This window comes from Marmota marmota, unplaced genomic scaffold (genome assembly GCF_001458135.2).
Source record: "Marmota marmota marmota unplaced genomic scaffold, marMar, whole genome shotgun sequence".
In the NCBI taxonomy this organism is placed as follows: Eukaryota; Metazoa; Chordata; class Mammalia; order Rodentia; family Sciuridae; genus Marmota; species Marmota marmota.
In genome coordinates, this window is record NW_026000229.1 from 25,434,470 (window position 1) to 25,445,045 (window position 10,576).

The window sequence follows — 10,576 nt, forward strand, 5'->3', positions numbered from 1 at the left end:
TTATTTATTTATTTTAATATGGCTAGTTTTTCCTTTTTGGTTATTTTTTTTTCTTCCCTTTACTGAGTTACCTCCCACTGTTAGTTTTGGGTGCTGTTTTTCAATTCCTCTTCTTGTAGTGTTTTGCTCAAATGCCTTGCAGTGCTGGTTTTCTGGCTGTGAATTCTTTTAACTTTTGTTTTTTGTGAAATATTTTAATTTCATTGTCAAATCTGAAGCTTAATTTTGCTGGATACAGTATTCTTGGTTGGAATCCATTATTTTTCAGCGTTTGAAATACGTCGTTCCAGGATCTTCTCGCTTTCAACGTCTGTGATGAAATTCAGCCGTTAACCTAATTGGTTTACCCCTGAATGTAATCTGCCTCCTTTCTCTCGTAGCTTTTAATATTCTCTCCTTGTTCTGTATGTTGGATATCTTCATAATTATGAGTCTTGTAGTTGGTCTATTATGGTTTTGTATCTTTAGGGTCCTGTAGGCTTCCAGGATTTGGCAATCCGTTCCATCTTTCATATCTGGGAAGTTTTCTAAGATTGTTTCATTCAATAGATTGTCCATTCCTTTGGTTTGAACCTCTATACCTTTTTCTATCCCAATGACTCTCAAGTTTGGTTTTTTTATGACATCCCATATCTCTTGGATAGATTGCTCATGATTTCTTAGCATCCTTTCTGTGTTGACTATATTCTTTTCAAGTTGATAAACTTTGTCTTCATTATCTGATGTTCTGACTTCTATTTGATCTAGTCTATTTGTAATATTCTCGTTTGAGTTTTTAATTTGGTTTATGGTTTCCTGCATTTCTAGGATTACTGTTTGATTATTTTTTAAATCTCTATCTCCTGGTAGAGCTCATTCTTTGCCATTTGAATTTGCTTATGTAATTCATTTTCAAAGTATACTTTCATTGTTTGGACTTGCTGACTAATGTCTTCTCTAAGATTCCGTTCCATCTGAGTCAGGTATGCCTTGAGTTCTTTCTCTGTCCATTTTTCTGATGCCTCTAGGTTCTCCTGTGAATTTAAGTTGTCCTGCATTGTTTGTAATCCTTTTTTCCCTTGTTTTTTCATGGTGCTCACGTTACTTTCCAATTCTGTTTGACTGCTGTGTTTCTGTTTTCTCCTTTAAATTTGTTTTGGTTTTTATAGTTCCAATATCTCTCCTTTGTGTTGGGAGACAATGTTTAGAGATGTTGGATTTAATTGTGATTTAAGGTAAATTTATTAGTTTCATTAAAGGCCTACATATTTTGATGGCATATAGAGAATTGAGGTTTAAACTTAGGATTTTATGTTAAGGTCGGGGATTTGATGGTATGGAGGTTAGTATATGTTAGCTTCTTTGGGGGGTTGCTCAAATGCAGGCAGATATTAACAAGAGAATAGACAGGAGTACTTAGGGGTAGTTAAGGGCTTAGGCGGACTATAGACTGATTCGTAGAATTCATCTATTTGCATTTAGGAAGTTATACATAATCTGGGTGGTTATGCTTAAGAGGAAAGATGGGGAAAAGGTAAGGATGCAAACCAAGAAAGAGAGAGGGAGAGAAGAAGGAAAGAGAAAAGAATATAAAAGAAAAAGAAATGATAAAAAAATAATAAAATACAATAAAATAAAAATTACAATTAAAAAATAATTTAAAAATTAAAAAAACAAAAAAAGAAAAGGCACTGTTAGGCTTCTATTTTCTTCACTTCCAGTAGGTGGTGTTGTTCCTTCCGGGCCAAGATTTTGCCCTCCGGCTGTAGGAAACAATCCATGTGAGGCCGTTCCCTCCTCCTCCCCTGGTGTCTCTCAAAACCTGTTAGCTTAGGTTTATTCCTGGTCTCTAGTCCCCTGGCTTCTCCTACCAGACAGGCCTTCCCCAGTATGATACCTCTCCGCAGTTCAAGCTACACTCTGGGCCTGCAGTATCCTGAATGTGGAGCGAGACTATTGGGAACTGGCTCCTTATTGTTTTGATTCCCTCCGATAGCCACTCCTCTGAGAGCTGGCGAGACAGGTTTCGTTTTCGCTGCTGGTGGGAGGGGGGAGTTGGAGGTCAGGTGCCTTTACCTTTCCCCACGCTTCTATTCACGCTCACTCTGTTAATCATGCCCATGGAAAGCCCAGGAGAGATTATGCGATTTCCCCACTGTATGGGAGATGGGCTAAATGACACACACCTGTTCTATCACTGAACTTGCTGCGATCTGTTGGAAACTGGTGATGGTGACATCAGCTCTCCAAGATGGTGGCCGCTGGCTTCCTAGGTGGGCTGTCTGGTGTGGAGGACAGAACTGGACCGCTTCCTTCCCCCGTCTCAAACCCAGATCTCAGCCCGGAGCACAGTGAGGACACAGCCGGCAGGACCCCACAGAATCTGCAGCACCGTTCCTCTGCGTAGCTGGCACGCCATTTCTCAGCGCACTGCAGTCTCTAGCAGTGGGGCGGGCCGCCGATCAATCAGCCTGAATCTCCGGGTGCACGGTTTACTTGTGATTGAGCCCCAGTAACTGATCCTCGGGTGATGGAAATCCTTCTCTAGGTTTCGGTGCATCCCAATTTTGCTGGAAATTCCTAACATGATAGCTTTTGGCCGTTCTAACTCGTTATTCACCTGCGCAGTGACGCGGTACGGTACACGGGGGTGATGCACTCTATTTGCCGCCATCTTCTCCTCCGCAGTACTGATTTTGACACTGTATTCCTTTAAGTGAAAACCAAACTATTCATAACAATTGGTTCAAATGCCAAAGGGAAAATACAGGAATGCATTTATTGTGAGAAATTTATATTTTTTCTATTCCTATGGGATTTTCATGAGTAATATCAATGATATGATATTTTTCACCCTATAGATGGATGTCAGAATTTAACTCGGGTGTAAGCTGTGCTAAAACTAAGAAGCAATAAAACAGTTATCCAAGCCAAGGAGTTTAAGGCAGTGTCCCTCACTGGGTACTGCAGGACTAGGTAGTGCAGTACCAGGTATTTATATTTATATTATTAGGCAGTGGTTGCTTCAAGCCAGCTGATAGCTAGTAGAATGAGAGGCTGGCAAGTTCAGGATGCTAAGCAGGTTCCAGAAATGAACAGCAGGTAACAGAGCAGAGAATCTCATGCTTGAGAACAGTTCCCAGAGAGAGATAGATGAGAGGAAATGGGTAGAAAAGAAACAAGCAAAAAACCACAGTAAATATTATTAAAATCTGATTGTAATATAGAAATCTCTTGATTTTTGATGTATATAGAAATCTCTTGATTTTTGATGTCTTGGATCAATTTGTTATGTGCCAATAAAGTACAGTAAATATCTGTGCAATTTCTTTGCTAAAATATTCAGCTATTCTACTCCCTAAAAGATTCTCCTTGGCCTGGTTCTTTAGCAAGGGAACCAGCTGATATGGACTGAAACCGTGAAACTGTGAGCCAAAATAAATCTTTTCTCCTTTAAGTTGTTCATGTCAGGTATTTTGGTCACAGCAACACCAGTTGGTCATTCATATGCCATTTCCACTTTTAAAAACAGGATGAACAAGCAAGCATCTTATTTTAAGAAGAGATTCAATATTAAATATTAACTCAGAATCACATTTATTCTCAGCTTGATAATATTTATATATGTAGAACTTTTTTTTTTTACATTGATAGATATCGATGTCAGGGCCATTCAGAGTTTGTGTACATTGCTCTGTGTATGTATAATCTAAATGGAAGAATGCCACATAAAGCTCCCAAGAGCATAAATATACAGAACCTGCCAGAGCATATAAAAAACTTGGTTGATGGATACAATTTCCCAGTGCAAAAAATACACTTTATATGTTCTAAATTTTTCAATCTTGTTTGTTCCACAGGAGAATTAGAATTGAAAATAGTGTCTGCCAATTCAGGAAAGTTCAATTGTGAGTAGAATTTCTGCTTTCTAAATTCTTACATTTAGAAACAAAAGCTTCAGAAACTCCCTTGCAAAGGTGAGGGCAAAGAATGTTGCTTGGATGGTTCTGTTGAAAGAGTGCAGTCTGATTAAAGGTGACTGAGATAGGGAATGTGGATCTTAAGTTACTTTGATTTAAAGGAAAATACAGTAAAAACTTGATTAAATGAACCCTGGAACCTAAACTAATGCCCTCCCCCAGTTGCCTGAACATTTTTTGGTTTTCCTACATTTGAATTTCTTCACAGGGGTGGTCATGGTGGTGGTGGGAACAATGCATAATAAAGAGATCATGCTTAAGATTTATTTCTCTCAAAAAGTCACCTTCCAGGAATGCACAGGCTCTTTATAGATTTGGTTCAATGTTCACATATCATGTTTACCTTCCCTGTCTGAGGTGATGATGTTTAAAATAATGACTTGAAATTATCACAGGAGAGAAAATGATCAAAGGAGGAATATTTAGGAGACTTCTTATTTAGAAAGGAAAACTTACTTATGTATATAAAAAAAACCACACACATCACTTTGAATAGTAAAGAGTGAGACTGAAGCTTTTCTATATTAACTCAAAGTTAATCAAGTAATTAATTTCCCAAGCATTCTGTTCACTTCTACTCTGCGTTTGAATTAATCCCTACTTCACTCACTTGATCACTGACATTTCCTCAAAAGTTTAGGCAGAGTTTTCTTAAAGCCTCAATTCCACGGTTTTAGGGGCATTTCTTCCTCAGGATTCACTCTTTTCCTATTGGTGGGGACTTTTAAATTTATATTGCTACCATATTAAAAATATGACTCCTTTTTAGAGTTTGTATGAAAAAAAAACCTATTAATAAAATCACACCAAATGCATAAAAATTTCTGAGCCTGTGGATAGAGAAGTCCCATCAGATGACAAGAAGTCAATGGAAATCTTGCTGATCCAATCTAACCCCCACACTTTCTCTGGGGCCATCTCTCATCCATAATTTTCTAAGGTTGGCCCTCTGGCCAAGTGATACTGCTTACAAGGTGCCACCCTCTAGTCTAAAAGGGAATGATTCCATTAGGCTAATACATTTTATCTACCATCTGGTCTCTTGCTTTCTTCATCCCATTGGATTCTAATGAATAATATCTATATCAAATTGAACTGTAAATTTAAATTTTTTGTTTTTTGTTTTGGGGTTCTGGGGATTGTACCCTGGGCACTCTAACACTGAGCTATGTCACCAGTCCTTTTTGTTTTTTATTTTGCAATAGGGGCTCTCTTGAGTTGCTGATGCTGGCCTAGAACTTGCAAACCTCCTGCCTCTGTTTCCTAAGTCACTGGAATTACCTGGGTATGCCACCATGGCCAGCTTTAATTTTTATTTTTCATAAAATTAAGTTACCAGTTTGTCTCCCAGTTTTTGAAAAATGAATAGCCATTGATTTTGCACTTCTAACACTCTTAATTTAGTTTACCTGCTACATTTTACAGATGAGGAAACTAAAATAAGTGAAGGGGGTAATTATAAAAAACAATGGGCCATTTAAGAGCAGAGCTAAAGCCACAATTGTGGTTTTATGGTACTTAGGCCAGTGTCTCTTATTACACCTAACTTTTTGCTCCACTTTAGATTGAGGTGATTGTAATGGTCAGAAGTGACAGGGTTGCTTATGCACCATGTGTACTTGTCTATTAGAACTATAAACCTGAGTGTATGTTTCCTGATATATTTAATCATGTAATAGAAAAATATAAAGTGATTTCTTGTCCTGTAAATTATGAAAAAATACCTCCTGCATCTTCTTTTATTAATGTATGACATATTCAGAGTATAAAAAATTTGCCTCAGTGTAATTGCCCATAAATTCTGCCTGTTTGTTTCTTCCTTTTAATAGATGCTGACACAAGGCAATAATTGGTTCCTTTGCATTGGAAGAATAACAATTTATAAGAATATCACTTGCCAATAAGTAATTTTAGTGTTATTTTTCTTATACACTAGAAAAAAAATTTGGCTTTTGTGTTTGCACTGATGGCTTATTTTTTTTTTTTTTTTTTGTGTGTGTAGGGTTATTTTACTTGTAAGGCAATAGGGAGGCATGAAAGCAGTTAAGAACTACAGGAAACCAAAAGCTAGCAAATAAATATGAAGATAATGCTCATTCTGAATAAATAAGTGCCTTTAATGTTTTCCAACTTTTAATTAAACTTTAAACTTACAAAAAAGATGAAAAATAGTACAATAAAGATACGTGCGTCCTTCACCTGTGGTCATCAATTGTTAACATTTTCTGCCATTTGCTCCTCCCCCTTTGCCCCACCCTCTCTGAGGACACACAAGTTTTGGGGAGAGGAAAAACTTGAAAATGAATTACAGACGTGAAGATAATTCACCCAGGAACACTCAGGTTTTCCTAATGAGCACATTCTCCTGAATAACGACTATGATGAAAAGACATTTGCCACTGGTGATTAACTTTATGTAGTATGTAGTCTAAGTGTAAATATCTCCAACTGTTCCCAAATATTCTTTATTTCAATGAGGGATCACTCATTGCATTTTCTTGATGTATTTCTTCTTTAATCTAGAACATTGCTCACCTCCGCCTTTCTCTCCCATCTTGCCAAAGTTGACCTCTTTGATGTGCCGAGGCAATTGTCTTTTGCAGTGTTACTCAACCATTTGTCTACTTGGACCCTTTGGGTTAGAGTATGGTGAAAATATTTTGGTTATTTACTACACATATTTCCAACTGTGTAAAATCAGAAGGTTTGCTACTTCAGTTATTGGTGTTGAGTCCTGCTTCTTACATGTTGAAGTATAACATTAGAGAAGCACGCTGAGGCAAGCAGGATTTATTTTAAAAGGGGTAGTATAGACTTCTCCTGGGAGGGAGATGTGAGCCATGTCTGATATCCTGGTATCCCAAGAAGTGAGAGTGTTGTGCCTTTTCTATATGTCCTAGGCTTCCTTTGTTCTCCAGCTCTCTTCCCATTTTCTCTCTCCTTCCTACATATGTGACTTGGCACAAAAGATGCTCTGGTGGGATGGCCAAAAGGTGAGAAGCAGATGGGCTGGAGGAGCCAGGGAGGAGTGATCCGGGCAGGAAGAGGGCCCAGGGTGCATTAATTAATAACTTTTATAACTCCCTCTAGGGAGGGACAGTCCCTGGGTCACCTTCCTAACAGGTTGGAGCAGGGGCAGGTTATCTTGATAAGGATGGAGGAAGGGCTCTGAAGACATTAGCATTTCAAGCTTTCAGGGGCAGTCTCCAATTTCTCAGACTCAAATTGACCTCCTTGATCCAATCTGACCTGATTTACCTATCTATACTGACTGCCTCTTTAATTTTAGCTTCAAGTTTATGACAGTGTGTCCCAGCATTGGTGACGCTGTTTGAGCTCTTCATTTTAACTAAGTTTTTGCCTTTGTGATTAATAATAATAATTTTAAAAAGATGGTGTGGTAATTAGGATATGAACATAATTTTTCTAATCTTTAAACCTATGAGTTTTAAGGTTAATTTCTTTCCTCTATTTCTCATTACATTGGTTGAAAAATGTGATTTTTAAAAATTCAATCATTCTTCTAGCTCGGGGGACAGCAAACGTTTTCAGTAAGGAACCACATATTAAATATTTTAGGCTTCATGAGCCACATAAGGGCTCTGTTGCATATTCTTTTTTTCTTCTTTAAAAATTAAAAAAAATATTCTCAGTTCATAGACTACAAAAATAAGCAATGGCAAGATTTGGGCCCTGGGCAGTAATATGCTGACTCCTTAATTATGAACAGAGCTTTTCCTTCACTTGCAGCATTTCAAAGAGAGAAAGGGAGGGAGGCTGAGATCCTATGATAGCTTCCTCCATTTCTTATAGTTAGCCTAAGATTTTATTTTTTTTATTTTTTATTTTTTTTAATTTTTTATTGTTGGCTGTTCAAAATATTACATAGTTCTTGATATATCATATTTCACACTTTGATTCAAGTGGGTAGCCTAAGATTTTAAACAAAATAATTCACTGTGATAAATAGCAGTTTCTTTAGAATATGTCAATTTTACTTAGTTCTATGCCCTCTGGTCTGGTAACCATTAGCTGTAGAAGGATATTAAAATTTGAAATTTGGAGGTCCAAGATGGCAAATTAGCATGAGGCAGCATTTTCTCTTAGCTCAGCTACCCAGAACTTAAGCAGTGGGAATACAATGTTTCCCTGAGGTTTAGAGTGAAAATCCTGAGACTGGAGGGACAGTCTGTTCTAACTGAACTAAAGACTGTCTGACTCATTAATCGGATATTAGAAAAAAGTCTCCGCTGGAGTTTATCTGTCATCTGTGGAGAGCCGATCCAGGAGCCATCTTGAGACTGCAACGTGGAGGAACCAATGGAAAGTGGAAACCCAAATCTGTGAGTTTGCAGCTCGGTCTGCATGGGCCTGTATGAGGCTAGCAAATCTGCAGAAAGTCAGAAACTAAGAGCAGTTCACCTGGGAGGAACACAAGTTAGACAGTCTTGAGAGAGCCAGGATCTTCTCAGCTCAGTGAGTCCTGCGGCTGGCAGGGACTGATAGGGCAGGCTGGAGTGGGTCCAAAGGTTGGAAGAGAGGGTATGAGGACAATTAGTTCTCAGCTCACCCAGCCATCCATTCTGGCACCCACTGGATTCCTGGGGTCCACCCAGCACTGGCTTGGGCCCAATACTAGTCTGGTCTCCACCTCCCTCCCCAGTCTGGCATCTACTGGTCCCTGGGATTCTCCAGGTATGCCATCTATCTGGCACCCAACATGGCCCTCTGGTTCCCAACCTGGGCCATTGCTTCACCAACTAGGCCTGCAGATTTCCTGCTAGCCCTAGCCCTGCATGGCAGGCCACTGCTTCATTGCCATACCCACTCAGTCCAGCCAATGGCTTCATAGCCGACTTGCAGGTCCCAGAACCCAGCTCTAACCCACCTGGTGCAGACAGCTGGGCCCCTGACATGGCAGGGCCCTGCATGCAGCTTTGCTGCCAGACCCACCTGGTCTAGCACACAGTATCACTGCTGGTCCCCAGATCCAGAACTAGACCCTGATCTACTTGCCACCTGGACATGGCCAACTACTTTGTTGCCTGCCTGCAACCCAATTTCCCCTGCACTCCCGGTCTGCAGCCTAGCCCACCCACACTAATCTCCCAAGAAGGGAAATTAGGAAGACTTAAACCCCAAACTTCAACTCAGTGAGCAACGCAATAAAAGAAAGGACACACAACCCATGGCTCATACTTCTAAGCTTAGATCATACCTCAAGAAGAAGCAAAACGAGAACCAGGTGGGCATAGACAGTAAACATACACACTCACTATTTTGTCCACCGTAGTGGACATGACTCCTTAATTTCTTAGCATTTCACCATGATTTTTCTTTCATCTTCTTCTTCTTTTTTTGGTGTTGCTTTTCCATTTAGAATGATGCTGGCCTGAGGCTTAGAGTATATAGCTTTTACCATTTTGAGGTAATTTCCTGTTATCCCTAATTTTTCTAGAGTTTTGAACATAAAGGGATGCTGTATTTTGTCGAATGCTTTTTCAGCATCCATCGAGATGATCATATGGTTTTTATCTTTAAGTCTATTGATGTGGTGAATTGCATTTATTGATTTCCCTATATTGAACCAACCTTGCATCCCAGGGATGAATCTCAGTTGGTCATGGTGCACGATCTTTTTGGTATGTTTCTGTATCCGATTTGCCAGAATTTTATTGAGGATTTTTGCATCTAAATTCATTTGGGATATTGGTCTGTAGTTTTCTTTCTTAGAGGTGTCTTTATCTGGTTTGGGAATCAGGGTGATATTGGCCTCATAGAATGAATTTGGAAGTACTCCCTCTATTTCTATCTCCTGAAATAGATTGTAGAGTATTGGTATTAGTTCTTCTTTAAAGTTCTTGTAAAACTCTGCTGTATATCCATCCAGTCCTGGGCTTTTCTTGGTTGGTAGTCTTTTGATGGCTTCTTCTATTTCCTCACTTGATATTGGTCTGTTTAGGTTGTTTATATCATCCTGACTCAATCTGGGTAGCTCATATGCATTAAGGAATTTATCGATGCCTTCACTATCCTCTATTTTATTAGAGTATAGGGTTTCAAAATAATTTCTAATTATCTTCTATATTTCTGAATTGTCTGTTGTGATGTTGCCTTTTTCATCCCGTAAACTAGTAATTTGGGTTCTCTCTCTTCTCTTTGTTAGCGTGGCTAGTGGTCTATCAATCTTATTTATTTTTTCAAAGAACCAACTTTTAGTTTTGTCAATTTTTTCAATTGTTTCTTTTGTTTTGATTTCATTGATTTCAGCTCTGATTTTAATTATTTCTTGCCTTCTACTGTATTTGCTGCTGATTTGTTCTTCTTTTTCTAAGACTTCGAGGTGTAGTGTGAGGTCATTTATTTGTTGACTTTTCCTTCTTTTAAGTAATTAACTCAATGAAATGAATTTTCCTCTTAGTACCTCTTTCATAGTGTCCCAGAGATTTCAATATGTTGTGTATGAGTTTCCATTTACCTCTAAGAATTTTTTAATTTCCTCTTTGATGTCTTTTGTAACCCTTTGTTCATTCAGTAGCATATTGTTTATTCTCCATGTGATGTAGTATTTTTTCTTTCTTATTTTATTATTGATTTCCAATTTCATTCCATTATGA